Source organism: Quercus robur, chromosome 5 (genome assembly GCF_932294415.1).
Source record: "Quercus robur chromosome 5, dhQueRobu3.1, whole genome shotgun sequence".
Taxonomy (NCBI): domain Eukaryota; kingdom Viridiplantae; phylum Streptophyta; class Magnoliopsida; order Fagales; family Fagaceae; genus Quercus; species Quercus robur.
Window position 1 is genome coordinate 87,633,522 of NC_065538.1, and position 27,655 is coordinate 87,661,176.

The following is a 27,655-nucleotide window of genomic DNA, read 5'->3' on the forward strand; positions in this document are numbered from 1 at the left end:
AAATTAGGTCGATACAAAGACATAAATGGTAAATATATACCTACAAAACAATTAATGTATCCACCTTTGCCTCAATTTACGTTGCTTTTGTTGATTTTTTCAATAAAGTAAATAAAAAATTTATATAATTGAAAAAAAACACACAAAAGATGGATCAATAGGAACAAATCAAAGGTTGTAGTCTCATCCATGAAAAAGTCCATCCATTCCTATAATTTCCCCACAGAAAGAAAAAAAAGCTAAAAATGGTAATGGAAAAAATATATATTACATGTGCTAAGAGAGAACCCATTCTACATTATAAAATTCTATATGTCATAGATAGATGGCATGATGGTTGGCTTAGATGAGTAAAAGTGTGCTCAACGGCTGTGCATCCCTCTAACAAGACTTCCATGTAGCTCGAATTTACATTCCTGATCGAACTTTGCAATGAAAAATTAGCTGGATAGCAGTAGCCTCCAGAAGGATACGTGCAGTATACAAAACCCATTGACAAATCCTTCTCTCCTTTTATGATCTTTAGGAACTAAAGAGAATCTCTTTCAATTCATGCCTCGGCTAGCTTTAAGCGGGGAACAATATTCATCGATTGGAGTTCCTGAAAGCATGCCATTGAGTGGTGAGAATTTAAACAAAAAACATCTGTCAACGACTGACAGGAGGAAACATATTCATCCAAGAGTGAACAGTGGAAATGCAAACATTTTTTATTTTTTTATTTATTTTTTATTTTTTATAATTGTATTCTTTCAATTTGTTGTTTTCGATTTTATACATTTTTTTCACAAGAATGTAGCACCACATTTAAATGTTTTCAAAACACCATGTGCGAATCTTGATGCTACAAATACACTGCCATAGATCCAATTTAATCTAGTGAAATCAGACAAACTGTATAGGAGTAACAAAAAATGCATAGGTCATTATACAGCTCTTAATGCATGTCAAAAGGAAGATAAAGTCTCTAAAGAGAAAATATTCTTCTTTGTCAGAGAAAATAATACACAGACAACAAGTACCAACACCAAGTTTATGTAGTTGAAACCGGGACATAAGATATAAAGTAATAACTTGTGTATAGAGACCTCCAACAAATCGAACAAGAAAGATGAGATCTCAACCAAGTTATATAACTCAATGAAAGAAAATATCAACAGAATAAAATGAGAGCTATGCTATGGAAAAACCAATCAATACAATGTCAATTCATACCTGGATTAAGAGCTTGCATGCATACGGAAGCTTCATAGTAGACATACCGTCCCTTTTTTTTACATGATGAACAGATTCCAATTTTCAGATGATGATTGTAATATCCTAACAAACCACATATTCTGCAGACCTGCACCAAAAAGCAGATGTTGCCACAGAGCTAAATAATCAAATCAGTTCCAAAAAAGAAATTTTTGGTATGAGACAAATTCTTAATTACATGTAGGTCTAGGTCTAGCATAACAAGAATGATGTGAAGCTTGAAGGACCACAACAATCTTAAGGAAAAAAAAACCAATAAGCACTTTGCTTACACACAACATAGTGTTGGACCTGTTGGTCTAAAGGAAATTACTGTAAGTTATAATTAAAAATCTCTCCAAAGATATCCACAACAATCACAAAAAGCCTTTTCGTTGGTTAGTATCCCTTGTACTGACAGTTTTTGGAACAGCAATAGTGAAGTCCTAAAAAGGTCCAAATAAGCCTTTAGAAGCTAGATAATGGCTTTGACAAAGAGAAAAATAAAATGGCTTTGACAAACAGCATTGCACTATTAGAGCAGGAGCCTTGAAAGTCTCAAAGACATGCCCAAGTTACAGTAAAAATGGGTTTCGTTCCAAGTGCATAACTGGATATTTTCCAGATCTGTTCTGGAAGCTGATCTCTATCAACAGTCGTGTTCTTGCAGCCAGGAGGCATCCTTAAGAAGGAAGCTTTATATAGCTATTACAATAGAAAAGAAAGAATACGAGGGATAGACAACCAGATGCTAATACAGAATCTTATGGGCTGGTGAAGAGCTGATTTCTGATCAAATTCCACCCTATACATAAGGGCTGCAACTCCAGAAAATCAAGAAAATTTTGGGAGAAAGAGCTGAAACTCTGCTGGAATTTTGTCAGACAGCAGTCTTGTACCAGGAGAGCTTTGAGGAAAACAGTGCTTAGAAATCATATTTTAATTCTTCTGGCTGAACACAATATGTTAGACGATAATGATGCTAATATACTAGTCTTCCTGTTAAATGACTTACAAGCGAGCATTGTAATACATACTCAGCAAACAAATTATCAAGGAGTGGCATAGGCATGAGCTGATACCTGAACCTCAAAAGGATCGCTAGAGATCATTAGGCGCTCAAAAATTAACATACTAGCACCATAAGCTATCAAACAATCACGTTCCATTTCTCCTACACGTAGTCCTGGGAAATGAAAGGTTAGCAGAAATTAGAACTATGCAAGGTAAATTTGCATCTGATAAAATATCTAAGAACCAGAAATTAAGAACCTCCATTGCGAGCTCTCCCCTCTGTAGGCTGTCTTGTTAGCAGAACACGGGGTCCATCGGCTCGAGCATGCATTTTATCTAGGACCTACTTGTCATGAAATAATGGATATCACAAAAAATCAATATCAAAAATAAATATTTTCAAGCTAATATTCTAAATCAATATGACATGCTTTATGTAACAGCATAAAATTTCTAACCTAGGATTCATAAGCATGATTGGACTCTGGAACATAATAAAGGAGGCTTCGAATCTTACCATATGTTTTAACTTTTGATAGTAAATAGGACCCATGAAAATATATGCTTGCAGTGGACAACCTGTGATACCTGGAGAAGACAAAAAACTATTAGGAAGTTTCCTTTCATATGCATGCAAGGTCTAGTTCACAAACATAAGTACACAAAATAGTAATTCCATTCCAAGGTCATATTCCATGCACCAAACTTGTGACACTAATGATAAAAAGGAAATGACACAATTTAATTATTTTTGTTATGAGAACATCCAACTTATATTAATGATAGTAACTTCCAGAAACATGCTAGAAATCCATGGTCTAATTTAAATTGAAAATAAGTTTCCTTTCACCCCTGGGGTTTCAAAAAATTGAACACAATACGTAACAAAGCTCCAAAAGAAGAATTAAAATGAACGGTTGCAATAGAATTCCCATATGTACACATTTCAGATGTAAAAATTTAAACCTGAATAGAGAAAGTCTTTGCCGTTGTAGTTAAAGCCTTTGTTCACAAGAATTTCACTGTCACAGAGCAAGGAAGCATGGTAAAAAAAATGAAATATGGAAAAATGCATAATAATCAGATGTCATAATAAAGATGCAGAAAGCACCTCATAGCTTCAACTGTGTCTGCATGACCGCTTGGTTCCCCAAAGGCACTGCCATAATGAAACCTACCACATGAAACTCCAGCTTTACCCCCAAGAAGCTCTATCATCTTCCCCACTGTCATTCAACTGATCGTAACAGAATATCAAAACATTAAGTTACATCTTGGGTGCTTGCACTGCTAGCAACTATAGATTATAACACAAAACATGGATGATTATGACATGGCACGAGGCCGGTCAAGCATAAGGGCTGAATTTCACGTTCCATATGATTATTGCAGTTGTGTCCACATGTGCCAAGTTTGTAGAAAATTGAAGGGAAAATTAATTAGTGGCACATGCACATGTTAGATTTTAGTAAGTTTTTAGAAGCAAAAGCCATGTGCTTTATTCAATCTAGCTTGTAATTAGTATGTTACAATTGTACTCAAGCATGTGATAAATGTGAGTTAGTTATGGACGATGTCATCAACAATAACCAACTCCCAAGCTATAAATATCCATGTACATGCATTGTAAAGATAGATAGATTGATAGTGAATTTTAGAATCTCATATTTGAGTTTAGATTGAGATCTGAGTTCCCTCTCTTTCTCTCTCTCTCTAGAATCTTTCTGTACTGAAAATTCAGTATTAATCTTCTTGCCGCACTTGCTTGTTAAGTTTTCCACTATTCCAAACTTTTAACTTATTTACCCATGAGGATTCATAATCAAATCAGGGCAAATGCCACGTTCAGAAAATGGGAAGTCTTCCTGCTGGATAATGGTGCCACAAACTCCTTTCTGCCCATGAAATACAAGAAAGAAAGTCAACCTAAAATATAAGATTTGTATAGCATATAAACTGAGGCCAGATTAGAATTGTTTACCTCTGGCCTACGAGTATGGCGAATTAAGAATTTGATAGATAAATTATTTTGCCTATCATTATGAAGAGCCACTCGATCCACTACACAAGACTCCCCTTCGGGACCCTTAAATGTTTGTTTACTGCTCTTATATCCTCTGCATTTAAAAACAAGCATAAGCAATCTTGTTGTTAAAGGAATCTATCAAGAATTTTCGCCGGAAAGTGAAACTAACATATTTGGTAATTCTGATGGTGGTACTCTCGTCCCCCTTGTAACAGCAGGGGACTGTTTATTTATAGATATCTTGTGGGCTAATAATTTCCCCTGGTGAAGCAATCCCATCATCATCCAGTATCTACACAATGTTAGAACATATCAGAATTAAAGAATATACAGCGAACATTTGCAATTCAAAGAAACAAATAACCAGAGAACAAAAGGAAAATGATGAAGAATGGGATCCTTGGGATTCGCAGAATCAATCTGGCTTCCATAAAAAATAAAACCTCATAATAATTTCCAAATGTACATTCAGCATTCCCAGAGTATGGGTAGTTTATTTTCCTTCTTTTTTTTTTTTTTAGGTAATAAAAGCTTTATTGAAAAAAGTATATCGTGTTCACAATAGTGAACAAAATGTATTGAAACAGTTACAAACAAATCAAAAAGAGGAAATTACAGATTGTAGGAAATCACTCAAACAAAGTCCTAACTAGCAAAGATTTCAAAAGATCAACATTGGGTAGTTTGCTTTCATATTTGGAACTTTTTTTGGTTATGCTTCTAGCTTTAGTTTGTTCTTGTATATGTATAGTTTGAGTCTCTCTTTGTTATTAGAATCGTTTCCTTTTCAAATAAAGTTTCTGTTTGGTTGAAGCAATTGATATTTGCAAACAAAATTACAATTAAAACCCAAACGAATGCTAATTTACTTTTTGAATATTATGTCCAGAGACCAAGAAATCCCATTCATCAAAACCCATAAAAATATACATTGTTCCTGACTGATAAGTGAAACCCAACCATGGCAATTATAACCATTCAAATCACATATGTCCATAACAATGCAATCCACACTTGCCCAATATTATTAATTTATTATTATTAGTTTTTTTTATAAGTAAGTTTTGGCCCCAAGGGGGAAGGGGAATCAATAATAAAAATAATAGTATCTGTTTGCTCATCACTAGAAGTTTTTAGTGCTCATCAGTCTTCATGGCATACAAGCTTCATGGTCAACATGTCAATTGTGTTTGCTCATCCCTAGCATCCGTTTCCACATCATGCTAAACGATGGATTGTGACCTCATGAAGCTCCTAGTGGAGACACCTTTGTTGATGTTTGAGCAAGGCCAATTGCTGATGGAAGTTTGGCAGCGGTACTGATTAAGGATCAATTACTGGAGGATTTAGGTTCCAGATGTGCTGGCAACCTCAAGATTATGATGCACAGCATGTTCTTGTCATTCCCACACGTACATCTTGCTGCTGCCACATGAAATCAGATCCTCTATTCAAGGAGGATCAAGCAGAATGGATCTTGTGGTTGCAAAACAGACGGCTAATGGAGTTTGTGATGCTTTGGATTGAAATGGGAGTTGAGTTAAAAATTGGTGAAAATGAGAGCTGTTTGGGAAAGCTAAGTTGCTTAAAGAAAAGAAAGAATAAACTATCTCTTCAAGAGACCCAATCTTGGAATACTACCTCATAGGTAAGGGGATTTTTTGATTCAATTCCAACTGCTGCATGTCAGGAATTTTGGACTTGAATGCTAATATGAGAACAACTAAATTATCGAAATCTTTAGTGGTTTTGCTTTATATTTAATGATGAGACTCCATTAAAATTCTTCTAGGTGAGAATCCTTGAGGCACTTGGTGAGAGTTGTATTTTTCCTAGACACTATGCTCTGATACCAATTATTGCCATTGCAAGGCTCGCAGAAAGGTATTAGTAAGAATAAGTAATCAAAACATCCGAACGAAAAGAAAGGTTCAGCATTGTTCAACCAACTCCTTGCCTACATCTATAGAAAACACCAATTTAAATCCATTATGAACGATATGGATTATATAACTGCACTCAATGAAAACCTCACAAACAACACTGGTTGTCTCTCATAAACAAAACTGATAACCTTCCCAAACACATGTTGTCTCTAAATGAACGATATGGATCACTTGATGCTGCATTGTTCTGTTGCAAGGGAGATGTGGGATATGGTTTTTGCTCTTTTTGGGGTCCAAAGGGTGATGCTTGGCAAGGTTGTTGACTTACCACCTTGTTGGCAGTGCATCTAAAGGGGAAGAAATGCAAGAAACTTTGAAGGATGTGGGGGAAAAATTCCACATCTGAATTGCACTTCCTAACTTTGTTCAAATGGCTTAGCTGTCATGTTCATCTAGTATACTTCCTGTGTACTAGATGAATTCTAATTGTTTTTCTAATAAAACTTATTACTTATCAAGAAATTGTGCAATCATTAAAAAATGAAACCACTATAGGTTGTTGACTTACCACCCGTCCCCGATCACAATTTTTTTTTAATATAAAATTTTTTCCTTTCTTATTATATATGTGCTTGGAAGATGAGAAAATATGAAAAAGTAGTAAAAAGTATGTGTACCATAGAATTTACAAGAATGTTACAAAACACTAAAAAATATATTTCGGATAATTTTTCAAGAATGCAACCAAAAACTTGAATATTTTCCATTGAACTAAACAGTAAACAAACCTAAATAAATTGTTTTCATTTTTCACATTGTATTCTTCTTTCATGTGTTTTTCTAGAAATTTACCAGAAATTTTAGGACTGTAGAAGTTTATGGGCTAGTTCTAGACTTTATACGGAATGTGGAATTTAAGCTATATATAGCCCATTTAGTTTGGTTTTTGGACACTAAAGAAGGGCAATATACTTAATTGTGTCTCAAGGTTTTGGACATAACATGCTAATTGTACATTACGGTTTAAAAGGTGATTTAAAGACTAATTCGAATTGTGTCTATCTCAAACTCAGAAAAATCATTTGATGTCTTAACTTAATGGTAAGAAGAATAATCACTATAGAGAATATGCCAGTAGTTACAAATCATATTGAAATTAAAATTAAAAGAAAAGAAAAGCCTTGGTTAACTAGTGGTGTAACCAATCAAATATCAGTTCTTGCACTATTCTTTGTCGAATCACATTTACTTGATATTTTTGGTTGCGGCTCAATGATCCATCTTGCCGTAATAATAGGCATGGAGCCCATTCAGTATTTTCGGCTTTTAGGCCCTTAAAATCCATGAGTAACTGACTTGGGGTCCTATTTGTGCTGTATTTTCTGTGGCCTTTTGAAATATAAATAGCTGCAGCGTAGCATAAGTATTGGGCCTCAGCCATCACTATTGAGCCTGTATGCATGTATGATTACACTGATGAAAAAATTGAGTCTCAACAAAGTAGGTCCTTTTATCCTTATGAAAATATTAGGATGCAGGCTTTAATATTACGAGATTGTATGAAAAATTCTTCTTTGAACTTTTTTCGTTGGGAACTTGGGATTTTATTTTTGTCTAACAATATGGCCTGTTGGGCTGCCATTTGTAATTTTTTTTTTTAGAAAGAAAAAAAAAAAAAAAAACAAAAACAAAAACTATAATTAGAATCAGGCTGGATCAAAATTCCCGATTGGAATCTATGACTATATCATATCTTTCTTTCTCTCTCTCTTGAACAATCTAATGACAAAAGGGTCAAGCTTATAAAAATAATGTAGAACCTGTTGACATAGTGGATGAAGAGGAAGGAAATGTGAAGCCAAGACTTATAACAATAGCACTAACAAAAACTTACAAAAGAGCCTAACTTTTGTAAGTACTAGCAACACTTATGAATCGAAGACTTACTCACTAACTAACCGATATGGTATTTTAAACTCCTTATCTTTTTTTTTTTTTTTTAAATAATATAGACAGAGGACACAGGGAATGGGAAATGAGGGAGTAACAAGACAAGACTTACAACACTATCACTTACAAAATGGCCTAACCTTAAACGTCTTAGTTATAAACATAAAAAAAGTACCAATTAATTTTAATTGTCTTTTAAGTCTATATATAATGAAATTACCCAAAAAAAAAAAAAAAAAAAAAAAAAAACTAATCAGATACTTGTATCAGCCATGAGATCAACTTCCATTTTAAGTTTTTAATCAACGTTGGATGTATTTTTTATTTTTATTTTTACCAAACGTTGGGTGTTAAAGATACATGAGGGCTATTCCTAATTAAAATTGCGCCTTAGCTGTAAGTGAAATTGACATTTCAAAGGCCATGAAAATACAACTACCACTATAATTAAATTCAAGTCGAAGTAGAAAATGATAAAACTCCAACTACTTTCCCATTTTTTAAAACTAATACAATAGTATTTTTCTAATGTTATAGAGATTTTTTTTTTTTTTTTTTTTTTGAGAAAAAATGTTATTGAGATGGTACATCTCGTTATAAAGATTTTTTATTTTTATTTTTTCGGAGTATTCGACAGCCAAAACTAAACTCATAAGAAGGGTAATTGAATGTCACTGGGCTATAAAACAACCGCTATCACTTCACGGTAAAAATTGAACTTTTCACTAGTCTAAAAGAATGTATTCTTCTTAATAAGTTCTTAAAAAAATGTAAATCCTGATATAATTCACTTAAAACCACATTTTACCTTATAAAAAGGATTACTAAATGATAAGACTGTAATAATCTACTTTAAAAGAAAGGCACCGTTACACCTACAATGATCATTTACATTTAAATTCAATTGTGATGAAACAAATTAGCTAGATAGCCCTTCTAAAAAAAAAAAAAAAAGAAGAAGAAGCTAGATAGCCATGACAAACTCCTAGCTTAAGTAATCAGTGAGCATGGATTCAAAAAAGTTATCCTTGTGCCTTGGTTAGTAGCAAAAGGGAAGAAGTGAAAAATACGATATACGTTGTTGGTATAAGAATGGCTTGACCCAATTAATTAATTAATTAATTATTCAAATTAATTAATTAAGTTTAATTTGCATGCAATAATGTGGAGGCACAAACAAATCACCAATTAATTTAAGTGCAGTAGAAAACAAATTTGACATAGTGATTTTATATATATTGGGAAAAAACCACCAAGGAAAAACCCTCACCGGGTGATTTTAAGGTCACCACTCCCAAGAGTCCACTAATCAACAATCAAGCAATTACAAGTATAAGGAATCTTCCCAACTATCCTTGGCTTATCCCAAAATACCAACTTACAGTTGAACCTTCACTCCAATACTCAATTGGACTTGATGTTGTAGTAGCCTTCTTTCCTTTGATGCACAAACCTCCAATTTGTGACTAACCCTATGCACGGATCCCAGTATGTGATTAACTCTATCAACTTGACGAGTTGTTGTTGGCTACATAATTCTTTACTTCATCAACAATGAAGATCAAGAGACTCCCAGTCACAAAACCGTATGACGTACAAACGCAGTAGCTTTTTGCAGAGAGAATAAAGCACTAGGTCACTTTTTCCGTGTGTGACGGCTTTTAAAATAAGCCTTATATATGTTTAGGATTGTGAAAAAAGAAACCCTACACATACACACAAGCTTGGGCTGGATTTCAGATCTGAAAATTTTGAAATCATAGATCGAGCAAGGGCAGTTGCCTTCTGGACATTCTTGTTCTTTTTTGTGGCACCCACCTCCATCTCTGCAAAGTACTCGTCAGCCAAGGCAGTTAAAGAGAAACAGATGAGTGAAGTAAGAAGTATTTACATCTGTGAGATATTCTTTCATGGTGACGAGCAACTGCAGAGGGAACAGGTCCAAAACAATACTTATGAATATTATCTTCTATGACCAAAAACAAGTTAGATAATATTCTAAAAAGAAAACGTAGACAAGCAAGCTAGATTGACAACTCACCAAACTTTAGCAACACCCCCCAAGTAGAATCTATGGGCTGCATGCCACCAACTTCCACAGGACTACATACCCAGTTGGAACCATTAACAAAGAAAAATTTCCTCTTCCAATCCCTATTGAAAGATGGAACCTCGGTGACTAGCTTACGCTCTTCTTTCCTACACTTAAAGTAATACATCCCCTTAACTTTAGGGACTCGAACAGGTTTGTGGCAGTATAGAAACTCATTCAAGGAAAGAGTTTCTTGACCTACACTCATGATTCCCCATAGTACTTGGGCCCCCATAAAAGTACGCCTAGAGTTCGGTGCCAATTGAGATATTGCTATGCCTAACCTCTGTAATAACATCCTAGTAAGGTGATTCAATGGGAGCCTCCACCCACTTGTAAAAGAAGCCTCATAAAATCCAACACCCTCGCCATCATAGGAGTAACACTTTTCTCCAACCTTGGCCAACCTAATAGCAACATTGTGGGGGATCTAAAATTCAGTCTATATCTTAAGTAACCTCTTAGCAGAAAAGGAAGAACAATGCTTGTTCACCTCCCAATCATCAGGCAAGGTAAAGGGACAATCAGGGCCCTCAGACAAAGAAGAATCATCATCTCCACTCGTTGAAGCAGAGCCTGACAACCCAACTTCTGAACTAAACTCAAAAGACTCAGCATCAGACAAGTCCTCCCTTGACTCATCTCTAGATGGGCTAGTATGAGACAACTCTAAAGATAGAATGTCGTCAAGCAAATCTATGCTCACACTTGGAGGCAACCCTTTATCGTCCAATTTTCTATGTTTGGATGATGAAGGGCTTTTGGTGGACCCGAACTCACTCAATCTTATACCTACAATTACGAAATAAAACTAAGTCCACTCTACTTGTCTGATTTTATGGGCACTATCTAGAAAAGGCAATAGAGAAAGGTTGACGTGACTTACCAACGGAGTTTGAATGTACAGCACTAGTCAGAGAAGTACAAAAGCTAACGACCAAAACTCGGAGTAGAAAAATTCGGAAGAGTAATGAAAGCTAATGACCTAAGGTTGAAGCAAAAAAATCCGAACGAGTAACGAAAGCTGACAACCCAAACATGATAAGAGCCTCTTCTAAAGTCTTTCTTTAAGAAGGAATCTCAAGTCATCAAAGATAGACATGGCAAACTGTGGGCCAGGTCGGGTCAATCGGGTTGTTGATCAAAAGGGTTACGAGTAAAAAACAAGCCATTTTAAACGGGTTAAAAAAGGGTTTAGGTCAATCGGGTTGTGGGTCGGGTCAGGTCAGGTCGAGTTAACCCGTATTTTTCACATGAATTTTTTTTTATAAAGAAAACAATATGAATTTGCCATTTGGAAAGTCATGCAACAAATTACTTGATGTAAAATGCATTACTTTGAATTCATCACTTATATCAAGAATGAACTTAGTTAAACTTATTAATACTTATTCAATAATTTTAAAATTATACGAATCCCAACATTGCTAACTAAAACTAAATAGCACAAAGATAAGTAAAACAAATACACAAGTTTTATTTCTACATAATATCAACTCTTAGGATGTGTGCCCTTAAATTCTATTGTATGATGCTATGTATGACATTATGTATGACTTAATGTTGTAATTAATAAAGTTGTTTTATTATTATCTAAAATAATGGTAACATGAATATTTGGACATTATCATATAGTCCATGAGATGCATAATATGTGATTTATGTGAAAAGTCACAGAAGATATAAATCACAAGTTCTTTGTAAACTCAGAATTATAGTTCGTAGTCGGTGAATAAAATTGGGCATTTCATCTGCGAAGGTTATAACATATCAACTAAGATGATTTGTCTTGATCATGGAAGTGAAAACTTCTAGTTGGTATGTTGATATGTTTTAAGAGTTAAGAAATATTAAACTGGACCGCTGTGAGATTTACTATTCTTCTAACGACTGTCAAATGAATAATAAATCTCATGACTTCTATTTGCATCAACTCTTAATCCTGAGAGGATAATGGACCTGATCATGAAATGTAGGTTGCTTTGATATATCAGGAGTGAGATCTAAAGTCACTAGCAGCCACATTTAGTGTTGATGGAACATGTATTCTCAAGATGAAATTCATAATCTCTTAACGGAGGTATAAAATATTTCATTGAGATAAATTTAATGGGTTTGGTTATTCAGAGTGTTAGGCCTAACAACTTTAGTAAGGAGTTACTAAAGTATATATTTATGAAATTAGATTTCATAAATATATGATGAATAACTTAAAGGATTAAACCGGGTATGAAATTGGATTTCATAAATATATAATGAATAACTTAGAGGATTAAACCGGGTACACAAGAATTAAGATGTAGTAATCTTCAAAGTGGCAGTCTACATTCATGACTTTATATTACTACGAATATTTTATGAAGGGGTTGCATGTATAATAAAGTCTTGGGATATAATTTATTAATAAGGCCTAGAGTGCAATTATATTTATATAGTGGTATTAAATATAATTAATGGTAACTTTGGACTTATCAAGAGTTGACAGAAAAGCCCAAGGCCCATTGGAGCTAGTGTCTTATTGGTCCTTTTTGGTCCCACTCCAAGCCACAGACTAAAGCCCATTTGGAAAGGCCCAATAGGCCAGCCCAATTAGATAATTAGTTAGTTATAAAAGGAGAAACATACAAAATTTTATTTTAAGAGAGACATCATTGTGAAATGGTGTGTATGTGTGAGTGAAGCCACTCAATTATTCTCCCTTGGAAACTGATTGAAAGACCACACTTCTTGGGCGTAAAGTGGAATTGGAGTGAAGATTAAATGTGTTCCCAAGTTCTTCTAATTTTTTGTTTTGAATTTTACCGCATCAAGATACGCTATCTTGTTCTTAAATTCCGAAATTTACAAAGTGCATGTTATCAATCATGAATGAAATAGATCCATGTTTGTTGCTTCCGCTGTGTGTGTGAGATACAAAACCAGATTTTCATGAGATACAAAACTAGATTTTCCAACATCAACATCCCAAAATATAAAACAAAATTACAAATGACTGATTGGATAAGTCATTTGACAAAGAATAAAAATATATAAGAAATTTAAAATCTTGAAAATTAATTTTATAATTTATTATCAACTGTGGTTGGCACTTTATTTCAATTTGGGAATATACATTAAAGTTTGACTGTTTACTTATTTATACACTATCTCTTTTATGGATATCATATCATTGTAAGCAACACACACTTTAGGAAATATCATATTTATTTTGAAAAGCCGTTTATTTTGGACATAAATTGTTAAAAAATAGGTCCAAGCATTCATAATTTATGCTAATATGATACTTTGGCTTCACTATTTTCACACATGTCTACAGTTTTAAATCTATGTTTTTAACTCTACTATAACTAGATTATCTTTGCATGTACTTTGCTATTTGAACCTAAAAATATTTACTCATTACAAAATACTCAATCATTCATCTTTCAATACATTTACATACGGTTATGTAAATGTCTCAATTGTTTCCTTAAAACTCATAACAAACAATTAAACCAATATTGCCTTAATTTTATTATTTTTTTACCCAAAAAAAAAAGGTTTGGGTCATAGGTCGAGTCGCGAGTTGGGTTGGGTTGACCTTCTAAAATCACAGGTCGAGTGACGATTCAACTTGTTTTTGCTTCGGGTCAAAAAAATTGGGTTCAGGTTGGGTCGGGTCGAGTAAGAAAATTCTAACCTGTTTTGCCATGTCTAATCAAAGATGATAAGAGCAAATTATTGCTTTCAAGGCCAAAAGGTTTGACTCCAAACAAATTTGGAGTTATTTTGTTATAATTTATTATGTGACAATTAAAAATATTATATTCATGTGTAGTTTTAGTTAGATAATTTTTTAAATAAGTTATGTAACTTATTTAAATAATACATATAGATAGTTTTATAAATCATCAAGTAATGAGTTGCAAAAGATAATTCCTATTAGGATTTAAGACCCCAGTTATCTCATATTTAATCAACTTTTAATCAAATAGTTAATTAGATTAATTATGCAAAAGATCTAAATCAAATAAACATCACAAAGATATAAATCACATGAACACCAAGAATGATGACCCATGAAAACTTTTGAAACTATGGTTTCAAAGTAAAAAACTTAGAGATGATTTAACCTAAACAATCCTCAAGGCAATATTTCACGAATAGAATCAAAGTTTATACAATAGACTTAACTCTAAATCTACTGCTATCTCATATAGTACTTACTAGTATGACCACACATAACTCCGAATCCACGAACTTTTCTACTGTGAAACTGTTGCACACAAACTCCCATATTTGTGACTCTAAGATCTCCACTCAAAGATTTGGATCAACAACACAAACTTTCCAGTTTGTGACTTGAGATCTCCACTCAAAGATTTAGATCAACAACTATGATTAACCAAATGCAACAACTTTGCTTTATGATTGGATCTATTGTTTGCATAAGGTTTCCAGTTGTAACTCCAAAAGGGTGTGGAAATTTTCTAGATTTGTGTACATAATACTGCCCTCTTGAATATGGAAAAACATGCTCTAGGGTTTATATTTATATATACTTAAGATCCATTAAAATCCTAGATCAAATGGTTGAGAAGAAAACCAAATCTGCAATCCGCACGACTCTCGATCAGTCAAGATGTGCATCTCGATTAGTCGAGATAAGTGTAATTTATTTGCACTTCAATTTTTCTGATTTCTTGAGTCTTCAACTATGCTGAACTTCATTTTTCTTGTTTAACTGAATATTTCTAGACTAAACAAACTAAATTCTAACAGTTACAATTTGTTCATGGTTGCCAACCTAAAAATATAGATTTTACAATTCCATACCAGTTTGGAGTCAAAATTTTTTCTTTCATCATCATACCCTACGACGGATAGGAGAGAGGCTAACGGATAATCCAAATTGCATTTTTAAAATGTTATGTTTTTTAAAGGAAAAAAAGCTTATAAGATAATTCAATAATTACAACAAAGTTTACCTCTTAACTAGTTTGAAAGAATATCCCCCAACCAACTACCTTTCAATTCATAACATTATCCATGTATATTATCTAATCTAATACTATATATAATAGTAGAAGCTTTTAACGAGGTGTTGACACGTTAGCAAAAATGACCCTTTAAAATGCTGCCACGTTCACACTCTGAAGGATACAAAATACCGCACGTTGCACCGTTTGAGAGCTTCAATTTAATCTTTTTACTGTGCTTTCAATATGGTTTAAAACAAAACCAATTCAAAGGCAGAGAGTCAGAGAGAGTTTGAGAAACAGAGAGAGAATCTTAGAAACAGAGAGAGAGAGAGAGAGAGTCGCAAATTGCGTCAAGCCGTAAGACAATCTAGTTAAGACCAACTTCAATCTTTGTTTTTAGAGATTCCGATCAAGAAAGAAGAGAACCGTCCCTCAGTTCCTCTCAAAAAATCTTTGTTTCCAGTTACGCCAAAACGACCTTTTTGATTTTCGATTTTTCCAGAAAAAGAAGCAGAAGGAGTATGCCAGACTTAGACCACCGGAACCGGCACTGGTAATCTAAAGGTGCACGCAGGATTTGAGATACGGACATAGAGAGAGAACTACCACGGGTAAGGGTTTTTTTTTTGGATATGGGTATGAAATATGAATTAGTTTTGAGAAATTTGGTTGGATTGATTTTTATTTAGGTATTTGGGTTGCATTAGGTTTTGATTTGATTTTTTGATTCGTTTTAGTTTCTCAGTATACTAAAAACTTTTGGGAGTATTTGGATTCAATTAATTTTGTGTTTGATTTTGGTTTAGTTTTAGGGTATTTACAATTGGCTTTGGATAATCAAGGTTTAGAGGCCAAAAGTCCGAGAACGGTAGAGAGAGAGTTGGTTAGTCACAGAGTGTAGAGAGATCGACCGATTGGATTTTTTTTGGATGAAGAGAAAGAATAATCATTAGACTGTTAAGTTAATGCGCCATAGATTGAGAAAGGGGCACCACCACAAGTTCTATCATCACCGTAAGCCTCCACCCACTATCAGACTATCGGAATCGCTTCCGGTAAAGTTTTGCTTTAAACTAAAAAATTAAGGGTTTTTGGTTTTAATTTGGAGAATCAATTGGGGGTTAATTATGATTTAGATTAGTATTTTGGGTAAGGTTTGGTTTTGATTAAGGGATTTTGGTTAGAAGAAGTTTCGTTTTTGGGGTATTTGGCTTGGCTCAATGTTTTGGGTATTTAGAATCGATTTTGAATATTTGGGTTGCTTTGATTTTGAGTTCACATAAAATGAAGATTTGCTTTGTTACTCAAAGCACAAACCTTTGAGTAATCAAAACTACACTAAAGTTTTATTTTAAATTTTAAAGTTTTTGCATTTGTTGTTTCTAAATGGTCCCTTTTTTAAAGCAATTGGAACTATGCAGATTAATCTTGAACCACTGTAAGTATTGTTAAGAATGTACCTTCATTTGAAATTGAAATTGAAGTGGTAATTCTGGATCTAACTCTATCCAAGTTGTGTATATATATATATATATATATATATATGTATATGTATATGTAAAGTCCAGTATTAACAAATTTGTTTTAATTTCCTATTTTGGTAGTTAACTTGGGACTGTTTTCAATTGACAAGTATAACAATAACAAATTTGTTATTTGTTCTTTATGAAATGTATACATGTTGATTGTGATTTTTATGTTGTAGAAGCTTATTTTATTTGCTGCAATTGACTATAGCTGTTATATTGTAAAACTTAAAATGATTTCTCTTTTGGCAAAAATTGTTAAATTACCTAAAGATTATAATATATGCCATATATAATTGGCCAATATAGTTTGCTTCTGCATTTGTTAATTTTTTTAATGCTTAAATGATCAAAGATTGTAATACATTACAAATTATTGAAGGAGGCATTAACTTTCACTCAGACAGTTTTTAGGTCTATTACCATTCTACAACACTACCTTAATGTATGAATAAATGTAATCCTTCGCCAAGCCAATTGTGGGATTTATTACTTATCCTACCATGTGCACCAAATGTGCTAACCTTTGTTGTTTAGCATTTGATATCAGTAATGTGCTTGAAATGTATTTTTTTGGCTTTGGATTATTTAAAAGATATGTAACTTAAATCTATCTTAATATATAGAGATAAAAGCAGAAGCCTTTTCCTGCAATTAAGGTCGTTGCAACATGTAGAAAGCATTTGGCAAGGGAAAGTGCTCACTTGGTTTTAAACAAAGCTCTCTCTCAATGCAAGGTGGATTTTTTTTTTTTTAATATAAATTCTTAGAAGAAAAACCAAAATCTTGCGATAACTGTGATTTATGTTTGGCAGTTTGGGTACTTGCTTTGTTTTGATTTAGGCATTTTGGTTAGATTTCTATCTCCCTCTCTCTATGCTTTACCATTAGAATAGATCACATCTCTTTGACTCACCAAACCCACCCTTCATCAAAGCCCTCCTGATTGCAAAGCTTAATAGAAAACATTTTTAGCTAAAGTCCAGTATTTCTTTTTTTCTTGGTTTGGATGAAATCGGATTTTTTTGGTTGCCAGAGTTTAAGATAACCTGGCTGTTTTTTTTTTTTTTTTTTTTTTTTTTTTTTTTTTTTTTTTAAGGAATTACACTCTTTTTAGACAAAGATACATATATTTATTGAAGTTGGTACGATCTCAAGTTATGGTTATGACTCATATTTTTGTACTTAACTTGGGACTGTTTTCAATTGACAAGTGGAACATTAACAAATTTGTTCTTTGTTCTTTGTTCTTTGTGAGATGTATACATGTTGATTGTGATTTTTAAGTTGCAGAAGCCATTAAGTAGGAAAGAATCCTTAAAATTGCTTCTAATATTGCTGCATTTGGATGATTTAAAATTTATATAGGCATGGCTTTATGTAAAAACTTGTGATGTTTTTTTGCTACTTTTGCGTGTTTGAGCTTTTGACATTTGATTTTTTGAGTGAATGATCATGGAATTTTTCTCCTTAGTCTATGTGTGTGTTTAATTGTAATATACGTGTTCCAATTTTGGTATTATTCAATTCTAATATATGGGCATTGCATTTTGTTAATCTTATAGGAGTCTAACACTAATCATCTTGAATGCCATTTGATTTTTTGGTACATGTTAGTCTATTGGTTAAATATTTTCGTATTTTTAGCTTCTATTGAGAGATGATGTCTTTAGGAAATGTCTTTGAAATTCCTATCCACAATCTATATTTTTCTGAGTTAGTTATTTTTTAAAGATGATGCTTATTCCTAAATCAGTTTATGATTCTTGATATGCAGATTATTTACAAATAGAATGTGATATATATATATATATATATATATATATATTATTCCAAATGCTTGCTGAACATTGAATTTACATTTTAAATTAGATTAGTGTTGGTCCCATGAGCATTCAACATTATAGGTTTTTTTTTTTTGCTTATACCCAAAATTTTGTACATGCATGTGTTTGCTGCACCCATACCCAGTTAGTGACAAATATATTGAATGATTTATGTTAATAATAATCCTTTGAAGTTTATAGAGTGCACCATTCTCTAATTTATGTTGATGTTACTTTGTTAGGTCTTAATTGCTATTAAGAGCTGGAGAGTAGTTGAGAAACTGCTAGAGACAAATAAGAAAATGGCTATTAATGAAGTTGAGAAGAGGGCAAAAAATGTCAATATTCTTATGCACCAAGAAATTTATGGAAAAGGATTGTGCTAAAAAGCATCAAGTAGATGTACGTGGCTTAGGAAAGGGATCGGGTAGCTGCATATCTCTCTGTGAGATTTCATAAATGTAACTTTGATTAAGTGCTACCATCTTTTATTTTTTTATAGGGTGGTACAGTGATTAGTATTGATAAAACTCTACAATATAAGTTTTTCAAGAGTATTGGTTTTTTTTCCCCTGCCCTAAGACATATCTTTTGTCCAGTTTCTGTATTCTTGAAATTAATTGTCCTTTGTGTAGTTTAAATTGGATAGTTATAGTAAGAATCCTGTAATCGTTATAAATATAGTTTGTATAATTGAGGTTCTTTGTATTTTCCTTATTTAGTATGTCTCCATTTGACCATATTTAATGCATAAACAGACCTTCAATTTTAAGGGAGTTTCTAATCATTTAAAATAATAATAATAAAGAAAAATAAATATAAGATGGAAGGTTTCTTTTTTCTTTTAAAAAAATCAGTATACTTCTTTTAATTGTCTATGGAGTTATCATAATATTTTTATGATATCATGATAATGTTTGATTGGCTAATGGAGTTAGCACAAAATTTTTGTATCATGATCATGTTATTAGAGTTTGATAGACAATACAAATATTCTACTAATAGTATTTCATTATGAATTTACATATTTTTCTGTGAATAATAAATAAAATTTGCCCGCGCATTGCGCGGGTCATGCACTAGTTTAAATAACTCACATGACTTTTTAAAAAATTTATGCGATTAAAAGTCTAAAACTATACATAAATTTTCTTTTCAACCATCACATAGGAGTTGGAGAAAGATTCCTCCAAACTAGTTTGGAGATAAACATTTTACATAAAAAAAAAAAATAATAATAAAGCACAAAATTAAGTGGATTAAAAACTTTTCTGCTTTACATTGAAATTAAAAAAAAAAAAAAATTACATTTGCTTATGTATTTTTTTTAAAGTAAAAGATTGAAAACATTTGATTATGTATACATGCGGCAAATCGCATAGTCCTAAACAAACTTTTGATTATGTATGCATGCAGCAAATGCCCAGTGCTTATATAGTAGGCTAGTAGCTAGCTATGCCAGATTCGAAATTTTGTGCAAAGGAGCATGGAGATTTGAGATTTAAGGCTTTTAAAACAGAGCAATCCAAGATGAACAATTTTCAATTGTTCTGAATGTTGTAGTCAGTAGTCCATACTTTTTATTTTTTATTTTTTTTTTATGAGAGTATTTTTGAGAATACGTTGAGAGTATTTTATTTTATTTTTTTTCTTTTTGAGTATTTTTAAGAGTATTTTTTTTAAAATTTTATTTATGAGAGTACGTTGTCCATACCTACTACACTTTCAATGTGAGACTTAAGAGCATCCACAGCAGTGAAGCTATATTTTTAGCTATTTAGCATCACAAAAAGTTATTTTATCTATTTTATCTACTCACATGTTGCAGCAGTGGATCTATTTTAGTTTTTAATATAATAAAATAATATAAACATTATAATAAAATAATATATCATCTACAATAAAATAATACAAATACAGCCACCACAAAACAAACCCACAGTAACCCGAAAATCCAACAACCCAAAACCGAAACCCACCACGTCGGTACGCCAAAACCCATCACGCTGGTACGCCAAAACCCACTCCTACCCATGAGCAAGCACAACCACGAGCGATAACCACTCCAATCCACGAGCAAGCACTCTGATCCATAGAAACCCACTTCGATCCACAAGGTCGGAGCACAACCACAACCCAGCGGCGGAGTAGAGGTGAAGGAAGAAGAGCACCAACTGTTTTGGCACTGAGACCACCCACGAACCGTTTCGGCACCGAACCCAACCACGAACCCAACCATTGTTGAGCTTAGTCTCACCGTTTCGGCATCGAGATCCTCACTGAAATCATCAACATTGTCCATCTCTGATCTCTCCACGGAGGAGGAGAGGGGTAAAAAAGAAAGAAAAAAAGAAAGGGAGAAGAGCTGAAGTGTGTTCGGGCTGTGCTATAGATGAGGGTAATTTATATTATTTAATTGAAAAGGTAAATAAAATATTATTATTTTGGTATAGCTTTGAGCTACAATGCACATAGTTGTGCACTGTAGCTCAAAAGCTAAAAATTTTAGATATGCCTCCACTGCTGCAGCCCCATTTTTAAGTTTGTGGTGCTAAAAATAGTTTTTTAGTTTTTTAGCACCACTGCTGCAAGTGCTCTAACAAATGTCCATGTAATAAACATTTATATAATCTAATTTGATATCCAATCAATTTGGGGATCATATGAGATATTGTATAATGTAAAGACATTTGATGGCTTAAGTAACAAAATTAATGAATGTCTAAAATATTTGTCCAAATCCCTTCCCAAAAAAAATAAAAGTATAGTCCAAAATTAAAAGTAAAAAAAATAAAGACTACCTTTTTATTTATTTGCATCTTTTTCATCTTGTTTTTGTACTAACTATGCTATCTACCGATTTAAATAAAATAAAAAAATAAAAAATAAAAAAAACACTATGCTACCTACCGTGTTAGTAATTCTTTTCTTTTTTTTAGGGACCGTTTTAGGAATTCTTAGTTGATTACAAATTCTCTAGAGGCAAATAACTTTTATATATGGTGGACCGCTTTAGATTAGATTGGCCTTTGCTGCCTTTACCAAAAGTGATGGGAATGGGACTACCGAACCGGAATGCGAGGCAAGGAAAACAAATTATAACGAAATAAGAGCAAACAAAAAAACTGGGACATGAATTTTTTATCACTGGAATCTACTAGTGCAACTGTGCAAATAATTATAACTAATATATATATATATATATATATATATTACTTTAACTGTTGAGTTAATTTAAGATTAGTTTATGCCCACCAAAAACTTCTAGATGCATGATATATATATATATATATTTTTTTTCTAATGAAAATGTTTAGGATTCGAATTTCTCTCTCCTCCCATATAAAATATTAAAATGTATCTAAAAAAATAGCATGTCTCCATTAATGCATTTAGAGTAACATACATACATAATTTTATAGGAGTAGTAGCATGTGAACATTTATCCTTTTTGTTACCCTAAATTGCATGTATTATTTTTCTCATAATTTTTAAATTTTTTATTCTATACTGAAATTAGAGTTATGTTTAGTATTTTCTAATCGTAAACTTAATTAACTCGTTATAGGAGGTTGATTGAGCCAAACTTAAGACTGTTGGTAGTTCAGCAACGTGATAGTTAGAAACCAAAAATTAAAATCAAACTTACATCCAACTAAATAATTGTCACGGGAAAAGAAGAGAATATTCATAATATCACAATATTTATTTTATCATAATATTCATAATTGAGGATACTCAAAATCGTTAGTAGGTCTATTGTCCAAACCCCCAGTCTTCAGTGAAAGGTAAAGAGTAGTGAACCTCACAATGATCCTCTAAAGATTAAGTCAGAAACTCACAATGATTTCTATGAACTTTAAAGAAGGAGTTTGTGAATAGTATTTTTTGCATACCTTGAGGTGGGAGTGTCTTGGTGTTTATATAGGGGTTTGTGGATGACTACCTTAGCTAAATTGTAGGGATGTGGGGTTATCACTCAGCTAACTTGTAGGAGATGAGAGTTATCCCTTAGCTGACTTGTAAGAGATGGGAGTTATCACTTTCTCGGCGGTTGTTTGAATATAGGAGAGTCTTAGGTGATGCGAGCATTGTAATGTAGGCTTAGTGTGCGCATCTTTTCTCGTCTATCCTTGTGGGTGACGGTCACATATGAAGTCAGGCTCACGAATGCTTACTTGTCAGCTCTTGTGCTTGATGTGCATCTTGCTGGAGTAGTTGTGATAACTTGCATTAGTTACAACTAGTCTTCCATTTTTGATAGGTAGGTAATTTTGGGAAGAGTAATCCATTCAGGAAGAGTAACCCGTTTGCGAAGACTAGTTCATTTGGGAAGACTTGCTATGAAGTTAGTTAAAAAGTTCCTTATCAGTTGCCCCTCATTCCGTGGTCGTCCCCTTTTTTTTAAATGGTGACACGTGGTGGCCCATGATTAACCAATAGTCACGTCGTTTGGTATTCCCAAAATTTTTTCCTATAAATAGGCGAATTTCCCCTCCAATCCTCACTCATTTTCCAAATTTTCTCTTAAGCCATCTTTAGTGCTCTCTTGGTCATTTGGTTTTTTTTTTTTTCTCTCATCTGCTTCATACTGGTTGAGGCTTTAGATTGTCGCCATGGCAATAGTGGGGTAAAGCAAAAGTGGTAGGCAATAACCAGTAGGCAATGGCCAAGCCCACGTGATCACCTCTATTTTTGCTTTCTACGGTTCTATCTCTTCTCTCATCTGAAACACTTTTGCATAATCACATTTCTTTTTCTCCTCTCTTCAATTAGAGAGTCTTCTTTTTCCCTTTTACTTTTCCATTATTACCTTTCATTGCCCATCAAATCAATCATGTTGCTTTAGTTTTGGCCAATCACTCAATAGAGAGGACTGCAAAGTTCCTATCATTCAACTCAAGAAAGGCGACCAGCTAGACTACGTGAATCATGCTAAGCAACCTTCGCAATTGTTGCATTTAAAAATGACAGTGAAAATCAGATCTTATAGCAATTCTCGAATTTTCTTACAAAATTTTTTTCTCGTGTTTAACGACAGAAATAAAAATATTTGAATATCTAACTATTTTTTAGGTGTACACAGTTTTCTTGTCAATGCACATTAGGTATTAAAAAGAAAAATCCCTTAAAAATAGTCAATGTTTTTATTTAGAGATTTCGAACCAAGGGAGTCAATACTGTATCGGAGGTTGTACCGGTTTGGCCAGCGGTACAATATATTTTGGATACCATTCAATACCGGTGTACCGTTTCGGGTTTACTGCTATTTTTTATATTTATAAATAAATAAATAAATATATATATATATATATTTATATATATATATGTATGTATGTATGTATGTATGTATGTATGTATGTATGTATGTATGTATGTGTGTGTGTGTATATATATTATAATAAATATAAAAGTTTACCATAAAATATTTCCTCAATTTAGAACTAAGTATTCATGGTTTTAGACTTTAGTATCAATTAAAAAAACAAAAACACAATATAAAAAATAGAAAGCTTAGAAGTTACTGTAGGGGCGGTTTTTGGGGCTCAGGCCCAACAGGCGAGCGATTCTGGCCCAAAAGTCCCTCAACAATGAATTTGTAGAGAGTAGGTTACAGAACTAGGTCTTGACAGCGTGAACGTAGTTACGAACAAGCCATGCAACCAGTTGGACGTGAGGATATTCCTCTAAGCTTTTGGGATAACAGTCCGTGGGGCTGTATCTTCTGCTTTTTTCTCCAACTCCTTTCTCTTTTCTCTGTTTTTCTTCCTCTGGCTAGCGATCCCTTGACCATGAGGATTTTCTTCTCTTATATAGCATCCTTTCTACGATAATGACCCTACACTTGTTAATCATTTGGGCCTCTACTTGAGTGCCTGTCCCATAGGACATCCTCCTTCTTTTCTGTGAGTTGCACTGGCCAAGATAATCCTGTTCTCCTGTCCTTTCCACATTAATGCGGCTGGAAAAGTTGCTCCTTGGCATTTAATGCGGCAGTTGTGGTTGCCCCCCCCCCCCCCCCCGAACGTCATGCACTCTTCCTTGATATTGGTTGGCCTTGCGCCATGTAAAGGGAGTGAATCGAACTCCCATTTGGTGCATCCGAGGAGGTACTCCTCCTTGGACGCCCCTAAGCAAGCCCGGCCCAACATGATTGGGCTGGGGGGAGTCCTCCGCCCGTGTCTTCGCTTCTTATTGTGGTTGGGCCTAGTACAGGTACTATGGCCCAACGTTGACTGGAGAACTTTACCCCCACAATAGCCCCTCAAAATTCCGGCCTTTCTTCTGGGTCCGAGGAGGAAAGGCGGGATTTTGATACTCACTGGACAGTTCGTGGTGAATTCCTGCTTTACACGTGTAAAGGGGGGGGGGGGGGTATGCCCTCACGTGCCTCATTAATGCTGAGGGCGCTTAATGACTCGGGGGAAAGTAACTGCAGCTTTTGAGGTTTTACACTCATCCAATCCAATGGTTGGAGACCGGATCTACGGTGGTCAGCGTTTCACTCGCTCTAGACGTAAGTGCGTCTGTTCAACTTCTTCCGAGTATAACAGGTTTTGAAGGCGTTCGTCCCTCATTTTTGACGAGCGCTCCAATATTCAGAACGTCTCAGAGCTTTCTCCTTCAGTCCGCTCTCACTTCCGCTGCCATTCTCTTGAAGACTTCTTCGAGCTTCTTACCCGTAAGTGCGCGTTTCTTCTTCGTTATTCTCCATTATTCAAACTGCCTTCAAGTTGTTTTAGGATTAGAGGGGATGGGTAGGCTTGAGAAAATGGTAGATTCTCCGGCCGGTATGGCGGGCTTCAGGGCGAAGTATCGTATTCCACCGGAGGTAGGTTTAGAGTATTGCCATCTGGAGGATATTTTGCTCAAGAGGAAAACAGGGGAAGTCGCAATTCCAATGATAGCCTTCGTGGAAGGAGGAATGACGATTCCAATGGGGAGAATAACTAGGGATTACCTACGTGGTCATAGATTGGCCCCCCATCAATGCACCGCGAACCTGTTCCGGATCCTGGGGTGTGTCGACGCCCTGAACGATCAGATGAACCTCGGCCTTTTATGGCACGACGTGGTTCATCTTTATGAATGCCATAAGCTCGGCGACTCATACTATCTAAAGTCCAGGACTGATGAAGTGAGGTTGATATCCTGCCTTCCGAAGTCCAGCAAAGGCTTGAAGGACGACCATTTGATCGTCTCCGGACCATGGCATGACGGCCCTCACTGTCCGACTAGGGCGGGAACGCCAGGTGGGGTGTCATAGAGCTAGATTCCGTGGGGAGGATCTTAGTTTTGAGCTCCTCTCCCCCCTTTTTCTTTTATTTTAAACTTGTTGGTTTGGTTGCATGTCTTCTCGGACTAACATAACCCTTTTAACGGCCTTTGCAGACAAAGGGCGAACATCCCCTCGGCTGAGCTTGGTCAACATCCAGGCTCTAAATTACCTCCTGAGGACTGAGATTTTCGTTAGCGAGGACGGACAACTACGGTCGGCTCCTTTGATTTTGGACTACGTTCCATTCACTCGATCCCTGGTGGAAGCCGGACAAGCTATAAGGGCTGGTAGTTCGAGATTGGCACGCATTGACGTATCCATACCAGGGTTTCTCACTGCAACAGACTTGCCTCCTATTCAGTTACCTCCCCAACGCGCCTTTCCCCCAGTAGTTATCCCGGAGGAGGAGGCTGGTTCTTCGCATTCATCCTTAGAGGATCAAATAGACCAGTTTCAATTTACCGAGGAAGGGGAAGCGTCGGTCAAAGTAGTAGAGCTCTCCGACTCTGACGCTGATTTGGATCGCGCCTCAGCGGCTCCTGGTATTGGTTTAGTCATCGCACAACCTGATATCAGCGAAGACACAGAAGAAGAAGAAGGAATGGATCTCCAGCCAAGGACTGGCCTCAGGGGCCTTCTATCTAACAGGTCCAAGGGGCAGACCTCTAGGGACGTCTCGAAGGGACAGACTGCCTCTAAAGCTCCCGTTCCTCCTCTCCTTCCCTCGTCGGATGCGGCGCTGCAGCCTATGCCTAACTTAAGGCGAAAAAGGCCCGTATAAGAGACGGAGGAGGGAGAGGTTTCCCGTGAAAAGGCCGGGCCTAAAAAGAAGGGCAAGGAGACGAAAGAGCCCCGAGAGAAAAGGACAAGGTCCACTGAGAGCCGAGATGAGGCGGCCATTGTTAGGGGGCAATGGACATGGTCTCCTCGGATCGAGTTAGAGGGTGCCCCAATCCCCTTGGATGCGACCCTATGGGAATCCCAACGAGAGCAGGCCTCATTCTTGGCCGAGGCCCTGCAGCAGCCTCTTCTCTTACCCCGTGACATGGAGGGTCTCAGGAAGACTCGTCAGCCAGAACTTTTCATGTCACTGAAGAGGGACATGGCCATGGTAAGTGGAATCTTTCGTCTTGTCTCTATACTGTGTACCTTCTTATCGTTATGTTTTAATAGCGTTTTCATTTCCGTTCGAGCGCAGGTCACTCAACAAATTTATGTTGCTGAGGAGCGGGCCAAGAAGGCTCGTGAGGATATGCATAGGGAGGCTCAGTCCCGTTCTGCAGCTGAGAGGTCCGCTGGCGATCTCAAACGAGATTTCGATCGTCAGAGTAATGAACTAAAGGAGGTGAAGAAGGCCAATGCGAGTGCAGAAGCCGGCCTTAAAAATGCTGAAAAGCAAGCTGACGAGTTGCGCAAGCAGCTCCGCCACTCTGACGAAAAGCTGACAGCGGAGCAACAGGCGGTTTCAGAGCTTAAGGCTGAGCTTGCAAGGACCAAGGAGGAAGCTCGCTTGTCCAGGGAAGCTGCCGAGAAAGCCGTGGCAGCTTCATATGAACGTGGGGTCCACGATACTGAGGAGAGACTGGCCGAGGAAGTTGCCACCGTCTGCAGGGAATACGTCACCACGTCCTGGGGTGTGGCCCTGGATCGGGCAGTCGTCCCAGCAGATTCTGATCTCAGGAATGCTGAGAACATCTTTTTCCCTGAGGAAGTACACGAGATTCCTGACGAGGTCGCCTCCACTGAGCCTCCTCCAACAGACTCCTTTGTTCTCGAGGCTGGGGGCACGGAGCAAGCCACGCAGGGCCAGCCACCCGAGGACAGTCTTTGCATCAGCGAAATCCTTGCACAGGCTCAGG

The 27,655-nt window shown here is 35.4% G+C and overlaps 1 long non-coding RNA gene and 1 pseudogene across 1 annotated transcript; one reads left to right on the forward strand and one right to left on the reverse strand.

The window, feature by feature from the left end:
- Window positions 1–500: 500 nt before the first annotated feature.
- LOC126727617 (DNA-directed RNA polymerase III subunit 2-like) lies at window positions 501–4,761 on the reverse strand (annotated as a pseudogene).
- A 10,652-nt stretch (window positions 4,762–15,413) lies between these two features.
- On the forward strand, window positions 15,414–19,234 carry LOC126727618 (uncharacterized). The gene is made up of 3 exons (XR_007656290.1): window positions 15,414–15,776; window positions 17,318–17,428; window positions 18,760–19,234. It is a non-coding gene; the product is annotated as an uncharacterized LOC126727618 (long non-coding RNA).
- Window positions 19,235–27,655: the final 8,421 nt, after the last annotated feature.